At 24.6% G+C, this 23,918-nt stretch overlaps 1 long non-coding RNA gene across 1 annotated transcript in view; it reads right to left on the bottom strand.

Annotated features, from left to right (window-relative positions):
- The window catches only part of LOC126552093 (uncharacterized), a 24,520-nt gene continuing 602 nt past the window's right edge, over positions 1–23,918 (bottom strand). Inside the window, exon 2 of the long non-coding RNA XR_007605942.1 lies at positions 1–229. This is a non-coding gene — a long non-coding RNA (uncharacterized LOC126552093). The remainder of the gene's footprint in view (positions 230–23,918) is intronic.

The raw sequence follows: 23,918 nt of genomic DNA on the forward strand, positions 1-23,918 counted from the left end.
TTTTGAATTTTAAAATTTTTTAAATTATATTAGGTACGTTAAATAAAAAATAACAATAATTTTTATACATTCTAAACGTAGTACTTAGTAATCTTGGATTTTCGATAAAATTTGAGTATCCAATAATACTCAAACAAAAAGATAATAAAATTAATAAAACGATACTACTCTTCATATTGGTAATTTTTTTTTTTTTTTTTTCTGTACAACAATTACAACAATCTTCAATCTACAAAAAAAAAAATACGTAACAATATTATTTTCAGTTACAAAGTACGTATCGAAAAAACATTATAATATTATATACTTGCATTAGATAATTATACACGATTTTAATATTTGTCTAGCCTTGAACGTAACCATGTATGGTTGTTGGATTTTGTTTGTTATTAGTCAGTAATATACATTTTTTTGTAAATATTAAAGAACCTTGTAAATATTTATTTTATTGTGAAACTTAATACTAATAAATGAAAAAATTTTTTTTTTATTTTACACAAATTAAGATAGTAAAATACACAATTAAAATAGTTTAATAATTGCTGATACTGCCACGGCTAAATTGAAATCACCTGCAGTTTTCGATATTGAAAAATTTCGGTCCATCGTTTTCATCGACTGCTCTGCTCTACGATTGTGTCATAAAACTCGGCGATAGAGGTGGTGCACGTGACGTATTTAGGGGGCGATCGCCCCTGGCGGAATTTTTATAGGAGCGGCATCAGATTTTTACCTAATCCATCTTCTGTTAATAAAAATCACGATCGTGATGAAAATGAAAAATAACATAGATTGTCTAATATTTTTTTTAACTTTTGTTCTAAAAAGGATAACGAAAACGAGTGGTCGTCGAAAAGTATGCTCCGGTGGTGCGCTCGTTATGTGATAATAGTCAAACAATTTTTTTTCATGTATGTGGGGTAGGGGATAAAAAAACATTAACTCCCGGGTGCCAAATTTCTAAATACGTCTCTGTGATGAGTCTGACATTGGTGTAGGTTAAGACATTGATAAAATGACCCTTGTTTCATTAAAAAACTAAAAAAAAAAATGGATTTAATATTGTTGTTTAAGGAATAATATACATAATATATATTATATCGATATAATACGAAGTATTAAGATAATGACAATACTACTACGATTGTCATTACACATACTGCATACAGTACTACAGTCTATCCGCAGCAGCCGTAGTCAACTTGTGTTTTATACATCAATTTTATAGTTGATATTTGATTAATATAGATACATAATTTTACAGAAAAAAACTTGAAAATGTACATTGTGCAATGTACATGCGATAGGTAATAAATTTCAACCAAATATTGTAAATTAGTTTACCATTATTATTTTACATATATAATTTATTACTTATTTATTGAAATTATTTTTTTTTTTAATTTTATTTTTTAATATAATACTCATAGATGAAACTGCTGATTAGGCCAGTATAGTACTGACTGGATATCATAGTATCATACTGACTTTGTAGTAATAAGTAGAATTTAAAATTAAAATTAAAAACTTCGAATTTTTTTTCATATTTATCTCTTGGCCTGTCTTAGTATAATATAATGTCTAGTTTCGCCAATGTTTGTACATAATTTAAAAGTTTAAAAATAGTTTTTATTCTCTGTAAATGATGGAACTGTAAACATCTAATATTATGTACTAAAATTAACTAATACACTAAACGCATGCGTATATTAACGGAAAATTTCGTTTTCAATAAATGTTTTTTAATTTAAATTTTAATCCCGTTTGTATTCTGTTATTTCGTTATATTTTATAGAACAACCTTACTAACACATCGGCCAAAAGCTTTTATCTGACATTATATTATTATGATGCCCAATTTTACTCATCTCGACCTCCTATATTTACGCTGCAGTGGTTGCAGTATACGTATATTACTCGGAACGTATACAGCGACAAGCTGAAACACTCACAAAAATTAATTCTATTGAAAGACGTACAATAAAATTACACGGGACACAAAAGATCGTGCCTACAAAATATTATATTTATTTTCCGTCAAAGATGAAAAACATATAATATAGGTACTTGCTTAATATTATATTAACTTGCGCTAGACCCTATTATTACAATATTATATTATATTATTCTCTTCGCCCGACTCTGATGGTAGGTACCTACGTAATACGCTAAGGTCCGATTGGATGTCGTGCAGAGTATCAACTATGTGTGTTTGTGTATGTGTGTGTGTGTGTGTGTGTGTGTGTGTGTGTGTGTGTGTGTGTAGACTACCATATACGATAACGACGACGCTACGACAGTGCTTATATTATATGTATTATTATTATAATATTATGTAGGCACGCAAACAGCCGCGTCTGACTGGATGCGTTATGTATATAGGTGTTCATATATACCTATATACTTAATAATATATTAACAATAGTTATATAGAAGTATTGATACTATTATAATATTATATATGTATTTGTATAATATAATTCTATATACTTGTGTTATTGAACTGTCTGCATATACATATATAGGTACATACATTTATATAACACAGGGTGATCCTGCCTTTAAACGTCCGAGCTTATTTTTTTAGGTCAAAGTTTGTGTTTTTAAAAGAAAATAACGTTTCTATGTGTATACAGCTGGGTGATTCTTTTATCAAACAACACTCATATTATTTCAAAAAGTATAGATTTATTTTTTTCAACTGTTTAGATATATAATATGTTTTTCTACAACTGCAGTATTTTAATTTTTTATATTTATTAGGTAAACCACTATCAACTTTTGATTTTCAAATGGTGACCTATAGTAATAACTGCATAAATTAATAAAGCCATTTTTTTTATGAATTTTCGCGTTAAAATGTTTATCTTTCGTTGATCCATATATAAGCGAGTTATAGCTGCACAAAGTTGGTTGGTTTTAGAAAGTTTTTAGGTGTTATACACATCAGTACTAATTAACACCGTCAGAACTGGGATTTTTATTCATAAAGTCTACTGAGCTATAATAGTAATGAATTCGATGTATCGTTGACTCCATGGTGTAGCGGAGAGTGGTGATAATATTTATACCTATTTGTTACCTGTTACTGCCTGCCGTATATTATTGTCAATTGTCATAATATAATTATAATTAATTGGACTAATATTACCATTATAAAATTTACAAACGATAAATTTGATATGATTTAAATGTATTAATGAGTTATAACATATTTACACTTAATAACTTCCCAATACTACCCAACTTTGAACAGTTATACCTCATCAACGGATTAACAAAAAATGAAAATTTTAATGTGATAATTCATAAAAAAAAAAAATAGCCTTATTAATTTATGAAATTTTAAGTATAGGTTGTCATACTTTTTGAAATGAGTGTTGTTTGATAAAAGAATCACCTTAGCTGTATATTATATTTTATAACACAACAAATTTACAACTTATGTCTTCTTTTAGAAGAATTGCGTTGAGTATTATTTGTATTTTTAATGAGGATTCATATTTTCGTAATCGACGAAACATTATTAATTATTATACATAATTAATTTCATAAAAATGTTGAAATACCTCAAATACCTATACACTATTATATAAGTATCTACTTATATAAATATTGTATTAGCTAGGTACTTATATTATTATATTAAATACCTTCCTATTGATTATTGATCAAATTCAAAAATACTTAATATTAAAAAAAAAGTATCCGAAAATACGCTCGCTGCTACGTAACCTATCGCCATTGAGTAAATTATTGTTTAAAAAACTAAGAGAAGACCTCCTGTCAGAGAGAAATATCTAAATATCTTCTAATTATAATCTAGTCATATCTGTCCACTTTCACTCAATTTTAGTGAATCATTAAATTCAACAATTTATTGTGTAAGCAAGTCCAAATATATTATTTTATATATTTATATTAATATTTATTGATATGGTACGCTGAACTAATTTTTGTCGAAAAAATTGCATTTATTAAATTATTGTAATTAACTTTTGATTCAATACCAACTTACCATACAAAATAGTGTGATGGTAAAAAAATACAATTATCTATAATTAATTTAAACATTTTAAAAAAGTCCTCACGAATAATATTTGTTGATAATAATTTACATTATTTACAATGAAATTACCAATATCATTATTCTTCCTTTAAATATCTGACTTCGTCAAAAATTGAGATAAAATATCTATAAAAAAAATGTTAACGGTAATTTTTTCGAAATTTTTAAGTTTCAACAAAAATTAGTTGCTCATAAAGAAATCTTTTATTAAATTCTAAGCCTTTGCTTTAACATTTCATATCTACATTTTTAATTATCAAATAATTTTAAAATGTTTATAACTTTTATACATTTCGTAAAAAATTGAATTATAAGCACAATTATATTTTCGATATTTGGAATAAGTGAAAAACTAATTTTTATTAACTATCTTATACAGTCGAGTCTCGATAACTCGAATTTCAAGGGAGGTAACAATTAATTCGACATGCATTTTTCGAGTTATAAATATTGCATTGAGTGTATAGAAATTCCTTAGGGACAAAAAAAATCGATATATCGAGGTTCGAGTTATCTAGGCTTGACTGTATTAACTAGCTTTATTACTTCAATACAAAAAAATTATCCTGCAAGGGTTTAAAAATTTATAATCAAGTACCTATAGCAGCGCTTTGTTATGTGTCAGTGTATCACAAAAATATGCAAAATATTTTGTAAATTATATCATACCTATACTAATTGCTAATATGAATTTTTGGTCATAATTATATAGGTAGGTACAGCCATTCATTTTTAAATTACAACAAAAAACCGAGATCAATTTTGTCAAAGTTAATTTAATGTAAAAAAAATCGAAATTTCTATTTTCTATAATTTATTTTTTCACCAATTGTCAAATAGTAAATTCTATATATTTTTTACTTTGATTCATCCTAATATAATATGTACCTGCTAAATCTAATTTTCTATACAAGAAAATATTATCTTTATTGAAAATAATTTTTACTACTGCTCTAAAAGATGACAACGGATCCAAAAATAACAAAATACACATCAATGTATTATAATAGTATACTCGTATGCATTCATTACTTTACTCATAACAAAAAACTTGTAAGCAAATCAGAACTATAAAATAACGAACAATTTAATTTTTACTATAGGTATTATTTTCTTAATTCTACTATTAGCTTAAAGATTTTTCTCCTCCGAAAGTAATAATTATTTGGAAAATTAATGTAGTCAGTGAAATAAATCAGTATACCACTTTATCCATATAATATACGTATATCTGTGTGTGTGGGGATGTTCATTATATAAGTATATACTATAACTGGCGTACCGCAAAATATATTATAATACATACGGAACCGGATTAATGTAGGTATACGTAAAAAAATATAATATACTAAATATCTGTTTATCTATGTAGTCGGACAGGCGGTATTTATAGGTATACTCGTAGGTTAGCTATAATACATCATATACCGATTTTCGGCTAGACGGCTGAAACAATAATTGTTATTAAATAATCGTAATCAAAGAGGAAAAAGTGCACCATAACAACGTTAACCTATATATTATAGTGCGTATATATACGATATCAAATAACGCTGTCTGCAAAACATATTTTGAGATATGTCAATATTATTATATGTGATATACGCGAGGTGTATAATATCATATTTTATTTAATCATCTCCAACGACTCGGTAATATAGAAACATTACACACACACACACACATTTATATTATGTACATTATATAACTTATATTGAGTGTACATATAGGGTGATTCACCAAGCATGTAATTAGCTTGCTTATCGGAGAATCACCCATTTTTTAATTTAGTAATGCATTTATTTAAATTCTGATTCTTGAGATTTTTTATACACTTAAAAACTACATTTTCATGTACCTGCTAAGATTTATTTTTACCATTAAAGAGTTCCTATATTGTAAATTGTTCAAATATAACTTATTTTCATATAAGAAGCGTCTTTCTTATTATAAATCGTTGAGTAGATGATCATTTGAAAAATATTGATGTATTGAAATCAAAAATTTGAATAAGTACTTTCTGATCGAGTAGGCACTTAAGTACTCTACTCAAGTATCTAAAGATAATACTCCTTAAAATTGGTTTCATAAAACCTTAAACTAGATATAATATTGAATCTAGTATACGTAAATATATGTATATATATATATTTTTAATCAGTCTATGTTTAGACATTTAAAAATATAGACGAATTGATATTTAACAGTAATTTATAATTATTATAATATCAAAATCTTCATAGCTCTCATTCTAAAACAATAAACTATCCTTTGCACACAAAGTTAAGTATTTCAAAATATTATTGTTTGAATTTTGGTTTAGATATAAATCAACATTTTCAAAAGAGTATCGTTTGAAAAAATATTTTTAATATCGCTATTGTATGCTCCATATATTAGATTGAAAAAAATTTAAATAATTTTAAAATATAGTTTTTAAGTACGTATTGTATTTCAAAATCGCAAAAATTACAACTTTAAAAATTAATTATTTAAGTAAAACTGCGAGAAGCGTGCTTGACGATTCACCCTGTATATACCTGTTTATACCTATATAATATCGTAATATCGTATAGTTGATAGAGCCTCATTATAAAAGATGCGAATAGGGTGACTCTTGGGTAGGAATTAAGTCCCCCAAACCAACATGCAAATATATTAAATTTATTTCAAACATGTTCTGCGGCTACGCCTGTATTATTAAAAAACAAAATTGTTTATATTCATAATAATACTGCCAGTTAATTGTGGTACAATATGCAAATGACAGTTTACTGAAAATTAAACACGTTTAGATACAACTTTACAATTTAGATAGATGATATTATAATGTGTATATTGTATTTAAGTCTAACTGTCTAGGTATAGGTACGTATTCCATAAAAACGATGTGCAAACGTTCGTACAGTAGTTAGAATAGTTAAGTGATAGTCAATAATATTGAAAAATATATATGAAATACGTTTTATCTGTGTCATTATCTAGTCTTATTTAAATGAGCATCTAATGTCCGACTGGGAAATAAATGTAACATTATTTGAATTATTAAATTATATATTAATACACTGTATAGAAAATATATGTATTGTTATAAAATCTTATTAATATTTTGAATTATGAATTACGAAATTCTCAAAAGTTTCAGGGCTAGATATTGAAGATACCTATGCGTTAACTGTCTTTTCAAATGTTAAGACAAAAACGTATATTTTATAGTGACGATTTTACATTAAAAGCTTTTTATTTTTAAAATACGGTAGACTAATATTATTAGTTTTGCGCAGTATATATTCGTCGAGTATTTTACCTTCTATAGACACTTTATCAAAAGAAGTATAAAAAAAACATTCAAGAAAGTATCTTCATAAAAAATTCACGAAATAATATATTTTTCCATAATCCAATCATTTTAAAAGGGTTTACAAACTAAAAATAATCAGAGACGATTTTTTTATGATTTTTAAAATAACTTAATAAGATTAGATAGAATTTTATTTTATTTTTGTATATATTATACGAGTATTGTTATCGTATTATATAGACGTGCATAAACTATAATAAAAATAAGTAGTGTCGAAAAAAACCTGTCGAAGTGTCAACCAACTTATTAAAACTAGCAAGTATAACAACTTAAAATAAGTTTTGTCACTTGATTTTTAGTGTATATATATATATATTTTAAAACTTTAGACACAAAGGGGCAGTTACCCACCCACAAAAAATATTGAGAGGACAAATTTATCATTTTGTCCCTTCCTACGTAAGTTAAATATTATTTAAACATTCTTTAATATTTATAAAATATTTACGCGTTAGTTAAAATTACTTTTGTACAATTATATAAAAAAAATTATTCCTCGTGTTAGGCCAGATATTATATTATCAATACTATCAATATTATTTATATTATCATAAATTAATATAAACTAATGTAAATTCTATAAAACCATGGATATTATTAAATTATTACGATTACTTTCCAAAACATAATTGATAGATTTGACTCAGAAGCGACAGTAAGAGGTCGATATATTGAATTAATGAAATATTGCTTTATAAAATAGTTTTATAACAAAGGATTACATACCTACTTAAAGATTTAAATATATGTATCTATTTTAACCAAAATATAAGTATATGTGTGTGTTCAATTGTTTAATGTTTTTTTTTAAATATAGGTACACAATCTGTACAATTTAGCACAATAAGTGTATGTGGTGACAAAAAAAAAAAATACAATAAAAATAGGAATAAGAAGCCAACCATTAGTGGCACTTAATTGGGAAATTATTTAAATACAAAATATAAAAGTTTAGGAGTGTGAAATGTTATCTATTCTTATTTAAATAGTGAGTAAGTAAAAATTTAGGCGGATAATGCATTAGATAAGTTAAACGTGATAAGATTTTTTTAAATAGGTCAGTAAATTGCGATTAAATTTTGTCTTCCCCCCCCCCCTTAACAATAAGAGTCAAGTACAGCTTATGATGATAAATAAAGTAAATCTCTGTATATTGCAAAGAGTATTTAAAATTTTAAAATATTAATAAATAGGCAGGGCCTCCACATGCAATTTCGGGGTCCCTGTATTAAATGTTTGTCCGGGCCCTTTATAAAACTTCCAAAAATATAACTTACCATCTATATAACAATTTTTGAAATAATGCTTGTTATTTAATTATAAGAATTCAAATTCAATATTCATTGTAGTTAAGACAGGATATTATAATCTGTGGGGTCAGCTAGTAAATTATAAAAAATCAAGATTCATAAGCATTTCAGCATTAATTATGTCTTTTTTATTTTTTTCATTACAATATTTTCTAAATTAAAAAAGAAAAATCAAGTATATTTTAATTTATATTTAATATATTTTTTTAAGTTAAAATTTTATTTTGCGAGCGTTGAGATCAGCTTAAACAATGGTTAAATATCAAATATACATAATATATTATAATTTATAATATATATACATATACATAAATTTCATAACATTGTATTTAATATAAAATAAGTATTTCCACTAAAATTTTAAAAATTACTAATAAATTTCAACGAGCCCCTGTACTCAAGGTCCTTCAGCCCCCCTTGTGGGGGCTCTGTAAATAGGTAATAAGAAAATAAGCTGTAGCAGATCATTAACAAAAAAAAAATTATTTTAATGTGCAACGTATAAAATACTGTTATTGAAACCAGGTATACAGAATAAAAAAATAAAAATAAAAATAATATTATAGTTGTTAGTATTATAGCGCATTTTAATGTTATACGACACTTTAATGAATTAAATTTTGAACAACGTCAATAAATAAAAGCAATATATTACATAGATATATTTGTTTTATTTATTCGTAATGGATATGGGTAGATATTACGTAGGTACATTCGATTTTATGACCTTGAGATGTTTTGATTATATTCATTTTTAAAGACGCATTAATAAGTAAAACAATATACTGAACCAAAAAAAAAGACTATTAAAAGGTTAAAAGTGTAAAAATATAATATTAAAGTTTATATTACTAAGTGTTTATTATGCTGGCCATATGACACCTTTCTATTATTACGATAAATATTATGTTTGAACAATATTGGAACGAGGCTATTATCTCAAAAATCTACAATCGACCTATAATAGTATTTATTATTTTATTATTGTGGAAAAATACTCTTAATTCCTTTTTCTTATGTGTATATAATATATATTGTATGTATTATAAATTATAATATAGTATAAGCTATTGTACAGTAAAAATATTATTCAATTATTAAACCTTTATAATATTTCGCCTTTTATATTTTGTTTTATTATTACAATTTTTAATTAATAATTACTCTACAGAAAAAATTGATTAATTTTTATACCGTAAGGGGTTTTTTTCTTGAGATTATACTTTTATGGAAATGTTTTTTCTTGGTAATTGTTTTTCAAAGACCCTGGGGATATAGGTATGCAGACTGTGCATAGGTATTATATATATTTCTTCGAGTTTTAAGTAACAAATTTTACTAATATAATAAAAAGACACCAACACACTTTTTACACATTCACAAACTTTTACACACACAACAATCTTAAGCCCTAACCGATTTATATACCAGGTACTTATACTTACTTTTATTTTAAATTACCTGCAATAAATAAATATATTTTTAGTTAGAATGACAAAAAATAGGTGAGCAAAAAAATCAATACCACGCGATGTAGTACGTACAACATGTATTGAGTTTTCTCTAGACGTAAATTCTCGAAAAAAAAAATCACATCTTTATTTAACATTCCCAACTCGCATATAATATTAACAGGGTGGTCAAAAAATTAAAATCAAAAATTATTTTCAAATTTTAACAAATATCTATGAATATAAATCTATAATGTTATTATTGTTATATAGCTATTACCTAATGTATAAGTGTATATTATAAAAAAAAATGTATATTGGTACTTGTATGGATATATAGTTATTAAAAACATATATTGGCATACGTGAAGTTAAATACTAAAGTGTTTTATAGACTAATTTCAATATGACATTGATAATTATCCTGCATACAATTAGACATATTATTACAATATTACATTCTTTATAGTCCACGAGTGACCATTAAGTGCGTATATAATTGCCATGTTGACATTTGACATACAATTATGTCGTCACTCGTCAATATTGGATTTAATAATTATAATTAAAAAAATATATTTTGTTTTTTTCAATCTTACTCGTTATCTTGAAGATAATTAACTTTTGTAAAATATTTATTTTATTTTATTTTGATTTATTATAAAACCACATTTATTAAAAACTTCCTAAAACTATACTTAAACTCAATAAATGTCAATTATGATAATTTAACTAGATACTAATTCGAAACTTCATTTCAAATCTAGTAAAAATAAATGTTTTAAAACCACTCTTCGAAAAAAGGCATCTTTACTATCAAAATAATCACTTATACCGCCATACTCGTACATATCATATTTAAAAAAAAGTTTATTAATAGTTTAATACGTATATACCTATAGACATCAAATAATTGTTGAACATTTTTTACATTTTTTGGTTGCTGAAAATAGTGTGACTCCTGAAATTTTTCTAAATTCCTTTAGTCTTTATATTATGTACTATTTAAATAGTGCGTTGTCCAATTATAATTTAATACGCTGTAATATTTATCGTTGACTATTTATTTACAGTAGATATGCGTGCATAAAGCCATGGTTAACCATGCTGGTAATAAATTATATGAATATAATTTATAAAAAATATCACCTGTGCTTTTGTAAATATAATTTCGTTAGACAAATAAATTAAAAAACAATAAATCCAATATTATCTGATGCTTTTATTTATAAGAATATTTTGTATGTAGACATGTGGTCAAATTATAGCCATGGCGTTTAGTAAGGCCGGTAAAGTTAACTATAATTTGTTCAAGTTTAGTTAATATTGATAAATTTAAGTTAAGCTGAAAGTTAAAAATAACTTTTTTTCTAAACTTGTAGAAATTAAAAAGAAATATAAAACGTTTAACTTAACTTAGATTAATTACTTTTTATAAAACAATATTATTTACAATCTATGCAATACCATAAAAATTAAATTCGATAAAAGTAAATAGATGCCTGCATAATAAAAATAGGTAGATATATATTAGTAACAGATAATACATACAAGAAAAATTAAGAGAAAGGGGACAAACTAATAATAAATAATAATACCTTATAAAATATAGAAATTGTTAATTATTTTGGTTAATTTTCTTACAATTAATTAATTGTTAAGAGACCACTAACCGTCTCTTTAAACGTCCTATTGGGTTGTATAGTTGTAGTTATTGTCGAATGTTTGAAATTAATATGCTTTGTTGAGATTGTATAGGTAATTTTCAATGTACTCGTAAATGTATATATTATATTTATATATTTTATTGATACACCGAACATACAAATTCATCACTAATATTTATATGTTTTATTTTATTTATTTATATGTCTTATTTTATGTTAATATTTACAAAACACGTAACAATATATTGTTATTTATAAATAATACTTCCGATTTTTTTTCTATGATTTTTTTACATAAAAAATTATTTGTACTGAACAAAATACATACATTTTATTAAATATGTTTATCTTAAATAGTTATAAACTGATTTTTTAGTTTTAGGTCAACATTTTTTTTATACATTGCATTACTTTGTAACTAAGTATCATACCAAATTTAAACCAATTCTTTAATTATTTTTATATTTGTTTACAAAACTGCCATGTAACCTATTTATTTTTTGTATAATCGTCAGCCCAGATCAACATTATATAAATCTAGTCGTACAAAACCGGATTTCCGTTTCAATTTATTTCTAACACTTTTGCGTTTGACACGGTAGTATGCTCTGTTTGATAAAATATTAAGAAGCCGTATAGTACAATAGAGATTAAACGTGATAATTTTAATAGAGCAATAATTAACGTCGTAGATAAATCCAAAACATGATATTGACGAATTTAAAAATGTACATTCTACCTAATCCTTATTTCGACCGGAAAGCAAAAAAGTAATAACATTTTATAATGATTAGAAACTGAAATAGATGCCTAACTATGCTTTAACATTTTGGAGTTTTATTAATGAGTATATAATATATAATATGTGAACCTGTATTGTAAAAATAATTTTTTTTAAAATATTTTTTCCGAAAGTGATTATTTTTCTGTATCGAACAGCAAATAGCAGGTGTCAAGTAGTTTTTAGTTTTTACCGTAGAGTAGATCACTGTATTGAATGTATTAAATTTGAATTCAATATTAAATTATTACATGTAAAAAAAGATTCTGAATAAAGACTTCCAGCTTATATTTCTTAGGATGTTTTATAATATATTTATATATTATTATAAGTAACTTATTTTAAATTAATAATATGTATTATTAATATAAAAATAATACTATGTATAGTAAGGTTGAATTCAGGTTACTAAAAAATTATTTTATATTACATGTAATCGTACATGTTATATTTATTGTTAACTTATATAAATATTAAATTCCACGTAGATTGTTGTGAATACCTAGGTCCGTAGGTATATACTGAGTCCGATAAACTCGTATAGTATATAACTAGTACCTATAAAGCGTTTACACTATATATTGTACATATTACATAGTACATACTATGAATTTTATTTGATGTAATAATATTTTCAAAATACATAGATTAATTTTTTGATAATTAGATATTACCTATTTATATACCATGAACATATTCACTGTTTTATGAGAAGACGGTGTGTTAACTCAATTGTTAATAACAATAATTCAATAATATATATATAATATAATAAAATGATTGAAATCTTTTGATAAAAATTGAATTAATAACTGCAATTACTAATAGTAAAATAAATTACTTTAATAGCAATATAATTAAATGAGTTTAGTGACATAATCTGACGGACCAGTCTCCGCTCGGAATCGTTTTCCGTATTCAATGACAAATCATCGAATTTGAATTTAATACATATCAATTAAAGTGACCCACTCGACATTTATTATATACGGCAGAGAGATATGCCCAGTATTGATGACGTATAACTATATTAATTATTAATACTGCCCATAGGTATAATTACGATAATAAGTAAGTTATGACAAGAATAATTTTTTTTTTAACTTTGTGATTACATTTATTATTATTTATTATCAATCGTATATGACATAATAATTATATTATGACAACTATTGTTGAAATATCGTGGTCAACTGCGTCGTGTCATACCACCAATACGATTGTATAGTATAAACAATTGTACATCTGAATAGGTAAAATTAGATTGTGAAAACGTTAGAGTTGAAAAGAACACGATCATGAAAAACTTTTTGCATTTTTTTGATAGCCCAATTCTTAAAGAAGGTTATAGGCTATTCAACAACGCGCTATGACACGTAGAAGCCGAGCAAAAAAAAAAATAGTCAGAAAAAAACGCTAAACGAAAACAAAATAGGTAATAGCGTGAGCGGGTAATTCGACGTGGTGGGTCGGGGGCTGACATTGTTCATAATGTCAGTTAATGATGAAATAAGTTTTAAAAAGTTAATGAAGTTTTATTCGTCAGTCATAAGACTGACAGTGTCCACTAACACGTAAGAGCGAAGCTTTTATAGCTTGAAGCTAGTAAAAACATACTTGACAGGTAGTTCCAAAGATAAGCTCGTTCAAACAGAAGAACAAACAAGCTTTTCAACTTTGTTGTACTCGGAATGATTTAGGAATATGCATTGTGCATACACTTATTATGACTGGTATTCATTATTAATGAACCGTTAAAAACCGATACCTATTGCATATTATATTATTTATTGATTAATTTATAAATTAAAATAAAAAATATTTTACAAACTAAGTAATAGGTACCTATACTTACATTTCTCTTCATTCCAGTCTGATAACAAGTTTCTTTTGAAATTTTAATAAAATTAATCAAATAAAACAAACTAAGAAAATTGAAACAACTATTTCAATAATAATATCAAAATTAAAAAAAAATGTATGGTAATTTATTGTTTTTTCGATTATTAAAAAAATATATTGGAAAATGTCTACAAAGTACAAACATTATCCATTTTGCTACCAACAATGTTGCTCAAAGTTGGTGAGTATTTTCTATAAAACGAGTTTTCGGATAAAAAAAAAAGTGGATACTTAAGTAAATAACTTTTCTACTGAATAGTAGATGTCAAGTGTACCTTGTATGTACTATGTACACTTTAATTAATATTGAGTAGGTCACTGTTGTAATGGACGTGTTAAATTTTAATTCAATGATAAATAAGCGAAGAAAGTCGGTCAACCAAGCTATCATAGTGTATTACTAGACTAATAGAAGTATACATTTGTATTGTATATTTAAATATTATTACTATCAAGTAATTTATTTTAGTATTAATAATACCATAGATGAAAGGTATTGTATAATTGTATAGTGTATACGTATAAAATATAAATAGGTAATAGCTTAAAATAAATCAAAATATTTTGAAATTTCGTCCAATGTTAAATTTGAATTCAAAATATCATTGTATCATATAGTGAAATCAATAGTCTAAATATTTGGAGTAAATTTTCAGTGCTTACTATTTTTGTTGTATTTTAAAGAAAAAAATATCAAAAATTGTTCAAAAATAAATATAAATTTCGCTTTACAGAAAAATTTTTTTATATCTTAGGGATATAAATAACAATGAATAACAATAATATAAAAATGAAATATATAATCAATAATGGATATGCTAAATTTAAATTGAATGAAAAATTATCATTACGTGTGAAAAATAATTCTAAACTAAGACGGTCTATGAGCATATTATAACATCGTTAAGTATATTTCATCTTATATTTTTTGATATTGCAGTTTAAGTAATTCGTTTTCCTATTAGTTACAGTAAATTTACTATAAAGTAAATTTTAATTATAAATATTAAATACAGTAGATAGAATTAAATTTTGACGAAAACATTACATTTAAAAATTGTATTGCGTGTATAAAATATAATTATTAGATTATTAGATACCTAAAACTATAAAAGCTCTATTTCTTCACGAGGTTATTCAGGCCCAGTTCAAGAGGTAGGTGACATAGGCCCACGCCTAGGGCGGCATTTAATATTTTTGTATTATAGATAAAAAAAAATGTTTGATGTAGTATGTAAGGCTCGGCAAAACTCAAGTTTGCCTAGGTGTGTTTAAACACTTGAGCCGATCCTGAGGTTATTGAACTATAACAAAATAATAATATCATTATTTATAGTTCAAAACTACAACTTTGATAAACTTAAAATGTTTTAAACAAAAAAATATGCTTATACATAGTTTTTAGATCCTTTGGTTTCAGTATAAACTATTTTAATTAAATGTTGTGTTAAATTTTTGAGCCTTAGCTAAAATAATTACATATTTTATAAATTTTCAACTGCTAAACAGTTTACAAATTGTTGTAAATTTGAACTTCAAATACTTATAAAAAAATGTTGTACATATTATAAAGTTTAAATATTTGAATCTAGTCTGTACTTTTGAGAAGTTAAAATTAAAAATTCTCAGGATTTTTCAAAATAGTCGAGAAAAATTAGAGCTATTTTTTTAGTTATTTACAGACATTATCAATTTTTAATTTTTTTTTCCTATAAATGCCAATACAAAAACTAACACTGGTTAAAAATGTTGATTTGAAAATTTAATACAAGATTCTACAAAAGGTTTTTATTTAGTATTTAAAAATATTAAAAAAATTACAGTCACAACATTTTTTTATAAGTGCCTGTTAAAAGTTAACATTTTAATAAAATTCGTCAAAATCTTAAAAATTTAAAACTTATTTTATAACAAAGAAATTCATAAAAACTCTTTTTTTTATATCTAAGTTTTGAAAATGTACTATAAGATTATTCCCAAGTTAATCTTATTGAAATATATCTAAATCTAAAAAATATATAGGTATGCCTAATTTTTCATAATTGATACTTAAATTTCAAATTTGAAAGAAATTGCATACTTAAATGAATAATTACGGTTATAATAGTTTCTTACGAGTTATAATTTAAAAATATTATTCTAGAATCTAAAGGACATAAAATATTTCAAAATTAATCTAAATATTTTGAAAAGTTCATTGTATAATGTAAATATTAAAGTTGTGGCTAGAAATTTTAAGTTCCAACAAATAAAAGTTTTTTAGTTAAAAAAAAATAACTAAAAATATTATTTTTGCTTAATTATCAAATTTCATCAAAATATTGAAATGTAAATTTAATAAAGAAAATCGTGCATTAGTATTTTGAGATTTATAGTTTATTGAAAGATAAACAATTTTTTTTGGAAAGCTTCGTATTAATTTTTTTTTTATAGCTTGTTATCATTATATTAATATTTTAAGAAAAACTTAAAAAAAGATAAACAATTTGAAAAATATAATAAGTAATGTTTTACCGAATATAACAATCACTATTTATACAAAATATTAGTGGTATAAAATAACTTTATATTAAATTTCTTTATGTATAGGTGTGCTATTGAAATACGTTTTTAAAAGATTATTTACAATATTTACTCAAAATATGTCGCTATGTCGTGGTTATCTTTAAAAGGCGCATTCGGTGAAATTCCACTCGTTGATGTGATGTTTAAAAAAATTTTGAAAACTTATTGAGTAAATCGATTAATTAATTACCTGTAATTTTTAACCAAATAAAATATAATTTCATTAGGTACCGAAAACTTTAAACATTATATTAATATTCGATTGAATGATTGGTTTTCAGTGAAAACTTTTCATACACATAATTTCGATTTTCCGTTTTGAGGGATTGCCATAAATATATAAATGTATTACAGGTATAATTATTTATGAAATATATCTTATATTATGTAGGATAATAATGAGAGAAAATGTAGAAAACATTTCTACTAAGAGACCAGGCCATATATATATAGTCTAAAAAGTAAAAAGCAGCATTATATAATATGTATGAATATATATTATAGAACTCCTACTGCCAATTAGGTAATTTTTTCACATTTATTAGAAAAACATATGATCAGTTTTAGCAGTTATAATAAGTACATGCGAGTATACAAAAATAAAATGTAAACAACACGAAAGTTGAGAAAAGAGCCTATAGTTACACAGCAGGCAGCTGCAGTAACACTCAGACGCGATAGTCGGTAACCAATTACGTAGGTATAAAATAATAATAATAAAATATACTAAAAAATCAGTCGACGAGGGCTGGAATGAATGGAATTTAATTAATATGTATTTAAATTAGAGATGGGCCTTATACCGAAACTAAAACCAATAGGTACCATAAAAAACCAAATCAACCAGCATAATAATAAACTGCAAAAGTTTACCTATGTAGTGACTAGTGAACTATTCTCTATAATATCAAATTATAGAAATAATATCATAACGATAACAATTATTATTTATTAACAAATATAACTTTGTGAGTAATAATATTGTACTATAGTATTCTCTTCACGAACGTATTAAACATTAACACGATTTTCCGGGAAATGGTATGAAAAATCATTATATTATAAATTAACGCTTGCAACAATTTTTTTCAATACTACAATAATAAATTATACGTATAGATATCTATACACTCGTTTTAATCTCAGTTATTTAAAGATATGTTAGTATGTTACGCGTCCGAGTTACCTAACACTCTTCGTATGCATAACGCGCGCGAAACATAATACATTTTATTTTAAAATAAATGTCATTCAATATAATATAATACATCATCGCGTATGCGAATCACATCGCATATAGGTACCTGTATATATTGTGTGTATATATATATTCGTATTATGTATAATGATATATTATTATTGTGTCGTAGCGCGGTAGTCAGTGGCAGACCAGAAGCAATAATAATAATAATAATAATAATATTCTTATATAGCTACATAGTATAATATAATATACTGCATAGGTATACTTATAATTGAAGTAATGGAGAATATCAAGAATCGCGAATATAATATAACTAGATAGTACCTATATATAATAAAACAAATTTTAACGAAAGCACGTTGTGTGTAAATATATAATATGATATGTATACGTATTATATACGATTATGTTCTCAACATAATTTTGTTCATGCTTGGAAAAATACGTTGTATTAAAATTTATAATCCACTTCAAAGGTGAATTCTCGGAATAAATAATAATACATATTATGCGAGTTTTTCGGAAAAAAATTGTTGTTCTAAGATTTTAATTTGTTTTTTTCTTTAATCTCAAAATAACGCACAAAAAATATTTTATATTATTTATACATCCTTAAACTGAGAAGATAGCTAAGGTTATTTTTTTTTTACCCGCACCCAATTACAGACATTATAAAAATCATTTTCTTAATTCTCATGTTGTTATCTTTATTATATTTTGCGTATTATTAAAACGTATTTACGTATACGCACACATCTATTGTTCATTCTATATTAGAAATGTTGCGCAGTCTATATTATTATCGTACTACACGTCTACACATAATGACAATAATTTCCGACATCGTTTTTTCTCTCGTTCTGATAGTGATTTGAGATTTCGTCCACTGACGGTTGCCATCGTTTTCGTAAGATACCGCCACCGGCGAAACAAGAAGATCAAAATTAAAAGCAAAACATTTATTAAGTACGACCGAGCTAGGGAATTTATATCACCCACCTATACTATGTGAATGGCGGACAAAAAAAGCAATTCATATAAAATTTAAAAATAGCAAATTGGTCGAAACAATATATGCGCGTCTCATATGACTCATATATATATAGCCGCTGCACAGGCTCGTCCATTTAAAGATGATCTTTTCGGAGAATGTATTCAGTCATTTTATTTCGTTTTACCCACATTTCATCAATTTATTCTAAGTATTACATAAGTATACAATTTTGTTTTCTGGAAAATGAAATATTTTGATATTATTACATAGCTAAAATACATTTATAAAATAAACGAAGTTTACTTTTTAGCACTGCATTCTCGTACAACGTATTTTCGTATAGTAAATTGCATGTTTAAAATATCCTATATATATATATAAGTATGATAAAAAATAACAAAAATCGTTTACCATGATGATGAGAATAATATTTTCTCCTATAATAATCTCCATAAGAATATTTTTTGCTTTTTTGCTTCAGCATGGTATGTAATATGAACAAGTCTGGATCAAGGGAGCATGGGAGTACATAATATGTGATTGGAGTATAGAACTGATATTGTAGCTTAAAAATATATCAAGTGATCATTTGTACATTTTATAGGTAATAACATTAAAAAAAAAAAATTTATAAAATTACATTTTAATTTTTATTATAAATAATAAAATAATATATGTTTTTAAATGTGTTATTTCTGTATCATTATAAATTAAACATTGTTGGGTATAATATTTTATAAAAATTTTAAATTAATTACAGCATGTTCAAACAATTTAAATTAAATTATTATTTACTAAACATAAATGTTGCTTCTTTATTTTAAACGAAAGCATAATATATTATATCGTTAATTAAATTTTCATACTATGCATATCTAATATTAATGATATTATTTATTGATAGTGACTACCAAATAGTTAATATTAAGTTATATGTACGCCAATAATGTAGCAATGCACCCAATATTATAATGTTCAAAATTCAAAGTTTTTTCAATTTAAAGTTTGTTCCAGCAACCAAAATCAAAAACCTTTATAATTGAATTACAAGGTTACTTATACGTTGTTTATATACGAATTAAAAAAATATTGAAAATACCTACATAGTCACCATAATTTTTATGAGCTAGAATTTCCGTGAAATTCATCGAATTTTTAATATTTATATCTAAGATTTGAAAATGTAATACAAAACTCTTCATAAGCTTGTATTGTAATTGTTGAAATTAAAAACAAAAGTTTGCATTATTCCACAAATATTTTTTATTGGCCTCTGAGGTTTGAATTTTTCCGATATTTAACATTAGGTACACATAAAATAACGATTTCTTGTCAAACAATTTTCCAGTAGACCTTCTTTCCTCCTTTTTTAGTTGTATCTTTAAATAAGTGTTACATGAAAATACTCTGTATATGAATGATTGTATTATCAGTTATCACGACTTAAAATTTAAAAAAGTATAAGATGTAAATAGAAATTTGTAAAATATTTATTAAATAATTTATGTTGTTGAAGTGAAGTTAAAAAAAAAACCAATTTTGAATTCTATCAATAATAGTAGTAATATATTATTAATTATAGGTATATAGGTATTGCATTTATATAAACATGGAAATTGAAAAATAGGTATATTAATATTATTTATAATGATTTAAAGTTATTTACATTAGAAAGTCATAACCTGGAAAACAAAATACCCAGCTCATCATAAATATTCTACCATCTTATAACTTATAAATTATCATTATAATTTACTGTTTAAACATTTGTACAATATATATATATATATATATATTATACACGTTTATACATCCTTTTGTTAATGTTGGTATAACATATCGTAACGTATAGGTATACCAAGTATGAGTTGTAAATTATAATTAATAAACAATTCTATACTAAGATAGAAAATTATTTTAAAATCGAGGAGAGGATTGGCCGATCATTTCTTTAGGTAATTTTGTTTTTGATTTTTGTATTGTATACATAAAAAGGTTAAATTATTATAATATTTGATATACGCTTTGTTGGTATTTAAAACGTTTGATACGTATAATAAACAATGTTGCAATAATCCAAGATGAACTTGCAGGGATCAACATAATAAATCTAAGAGATAATTTTTAGATTATCATCTGCATATTTAAAAAAATCTTCTGTATAATAAAATAAACACGATCTCGTTAAATTTAAAGTTTAAATTTTAAACTTTTTATAAAACTCTTTTAAGATCAATTTTGATTAATATGGACTTCAGTCTTCAGTTGTGAGAAAAAGCAAAAAAAAGTAAAAAACAAATAAAATTCAATCTTTTCAAAATATCTTCCTTAGAAAACGTATTAATTCCGGTCTCTTATTCGTTTTAAACTTATATTACAAACACAAATTTAAAACTAAGTTCTATTTGTATGAAACACCCAAATACCTTTACAAAAGATTCCTTAGTCGTCTATCAACTCACCCAAATCTATTCACTTAAAACTTTTCCAGTTTTTTCTTCTTTATCAGTACCTGACTAATAATCCTCTTATGTACTTAAAAAGCATAAATGGTATCGTGTCGTCTTACAACAATAACTAGGTAATAAGCACGCTTAACTTTGAATGTAGTCAATGACATATGGCTATTCTTTCTTCACTTATTAAAGTTTTTTTCATTACTTTTTTATTCATTTATATACTCACTCTATATTTATGTCAATTTGATATAAGTTAACACAAAAAATAATAAATAAATATAATATATAATATACATAATTATTTATAGGTACGTATGGTAGGTACGGTAGCCACGTAACTCGTAAATACGTTCTTTATTTTCAATGCCATTACTTAATACATTTTTAGTCTAGACTCTAGACCATGTCCATTAGAATAATGATGGACAACTTACTGTGCAATGCATTTAAGTAGATAGTTAAAACGTTTTTTTTTTTAATTTTCAAGCCACCTATACTTAGTTATCTATTTGTCTTATTTAACATGGTAACTTAACTAGTTCAAGTATCCGTTATAATATCTACCTAACTACTTTTAGTTAGTTTGGAAAATAATATTTACGAAGTTTAAATCATGCTTATATATGTATAATGTATATAGTATCATTAATAGCTTATATAGGAAATATTAATTAATTAATTATAACTTTTGTATACACTGTATACAATGACAATAAAAATTAAAACAAATAAATATTCATTGATTTAACAATTAAGTTGACACAGAAGTGTTATAACTGCCAAACCCAGTCCCAATATAATATAATAGACATTATATTATATTATTAGAAGGAGGAATAGTAGGTTGCATTTTTATTAAAATGTTTGTAACTATCTACCTAAACAATTGAAAATCACACAATTACTATATGTGGCTCATGTGGTTATGTGGTAATTAAAAGAAAATTAATTAGGCGTATATCTAATTAATTTTATTTATATAAAGATACCTATTTATTTAGTTATAACTTATAACAATATTTTGAACAAATTTTATTATAGACTAGGTATATTGACTTTAAACTTTCTGAGTTTAGTTATTTACGTATAATGATTTAACGTGACCTTTGCCATTAAATTAGGTTTTGTTATTGAATTGTTAGCGTTAGGTTAGGTTATAGCTTTGTTTTTGTTTCCTTCGGAAAATGATTGAAAATAATAATAATAAAAAAAACTGGGAAGTAGGGAAGTTACTTGGCTGTATAGTAGGCGTCAAGTGTACTTCGTAATTGAGAAGGTCACTGTAATTGATGTGTTAAATTAGAATTCAATGATAATTAATATGATTGTATACAACGAAAAGCGATTCTGAACGGAGACGGGTTTTCAGACTATATTTTATATGATATTATATAGGAATATTACGTTACACATAATAATTTATTTTTTAATCACCTTATATTATAGGTAATAATATAAATAATATACATATATATATTAACTTAAGATTCTATAATACCATACAATGGTGTGAATAGCTTTATAATGGTAGGTTTTTCTTAAAATAAGAATTTAAAAATAAACATATTTATAAAAAAGTTTATGCGTTGTATTTTTGTTAATTTTATATATTAATTTTTGCTAGAATAACTTATGAGGGACCTTCGACATTATATTATAGATTTCCAAAACTTGACTATTTAAAATGTATAATGAAATACAGTTTTAACCTCAAGACAACGTTGAATGTACAAATAATAAAATTGTCGTAATTTTCACAAATTTTGTTAATAGCGGAAAAAGAGCGAAATACATATTTAAAAAAAATAATATATTATTGTACTTGAAAACATTAATATATTAGTTAGTGAAAAATAAATATTTGGTAAAAAAATTCAAGTCTCTTTACTGCTATTTGTTTTTGTATTGTAGTTTATTTTAAAAAGTGTAGGTATGTAAGAAAGTAAGTAAGTAGGTATCTAGTACCTACCTGCAGTAGGTAATAGGTAATAGACATTTTTTTACTTTTGATGCCTCGCGGCATAGATACCGATTAAAGATTCAATTTACTATCAAAAACCACTCTCTGAGTTTAAAAGCAAAACATTATTATTTCTCTGTAAGGCGATGTCAAAAAAAAATAAAAATAAATAAATTTCATTAACAATCGTTGCGC

Source organism: Aphis gossypii, chromosome X (genome assembly GCF_020184175.1).
Source record: "Aphis gossypii isolate Hap1 chromosome X, ASM2018417v2, whole genome shotgun sequence".
Taxonomy (NCBI): domain Eukaryota; kingdom Metazoa; phylum Arthropoda; class Insecta; order Hemiptera; family Aphididae; genus Aphis; species Aphis gossypii.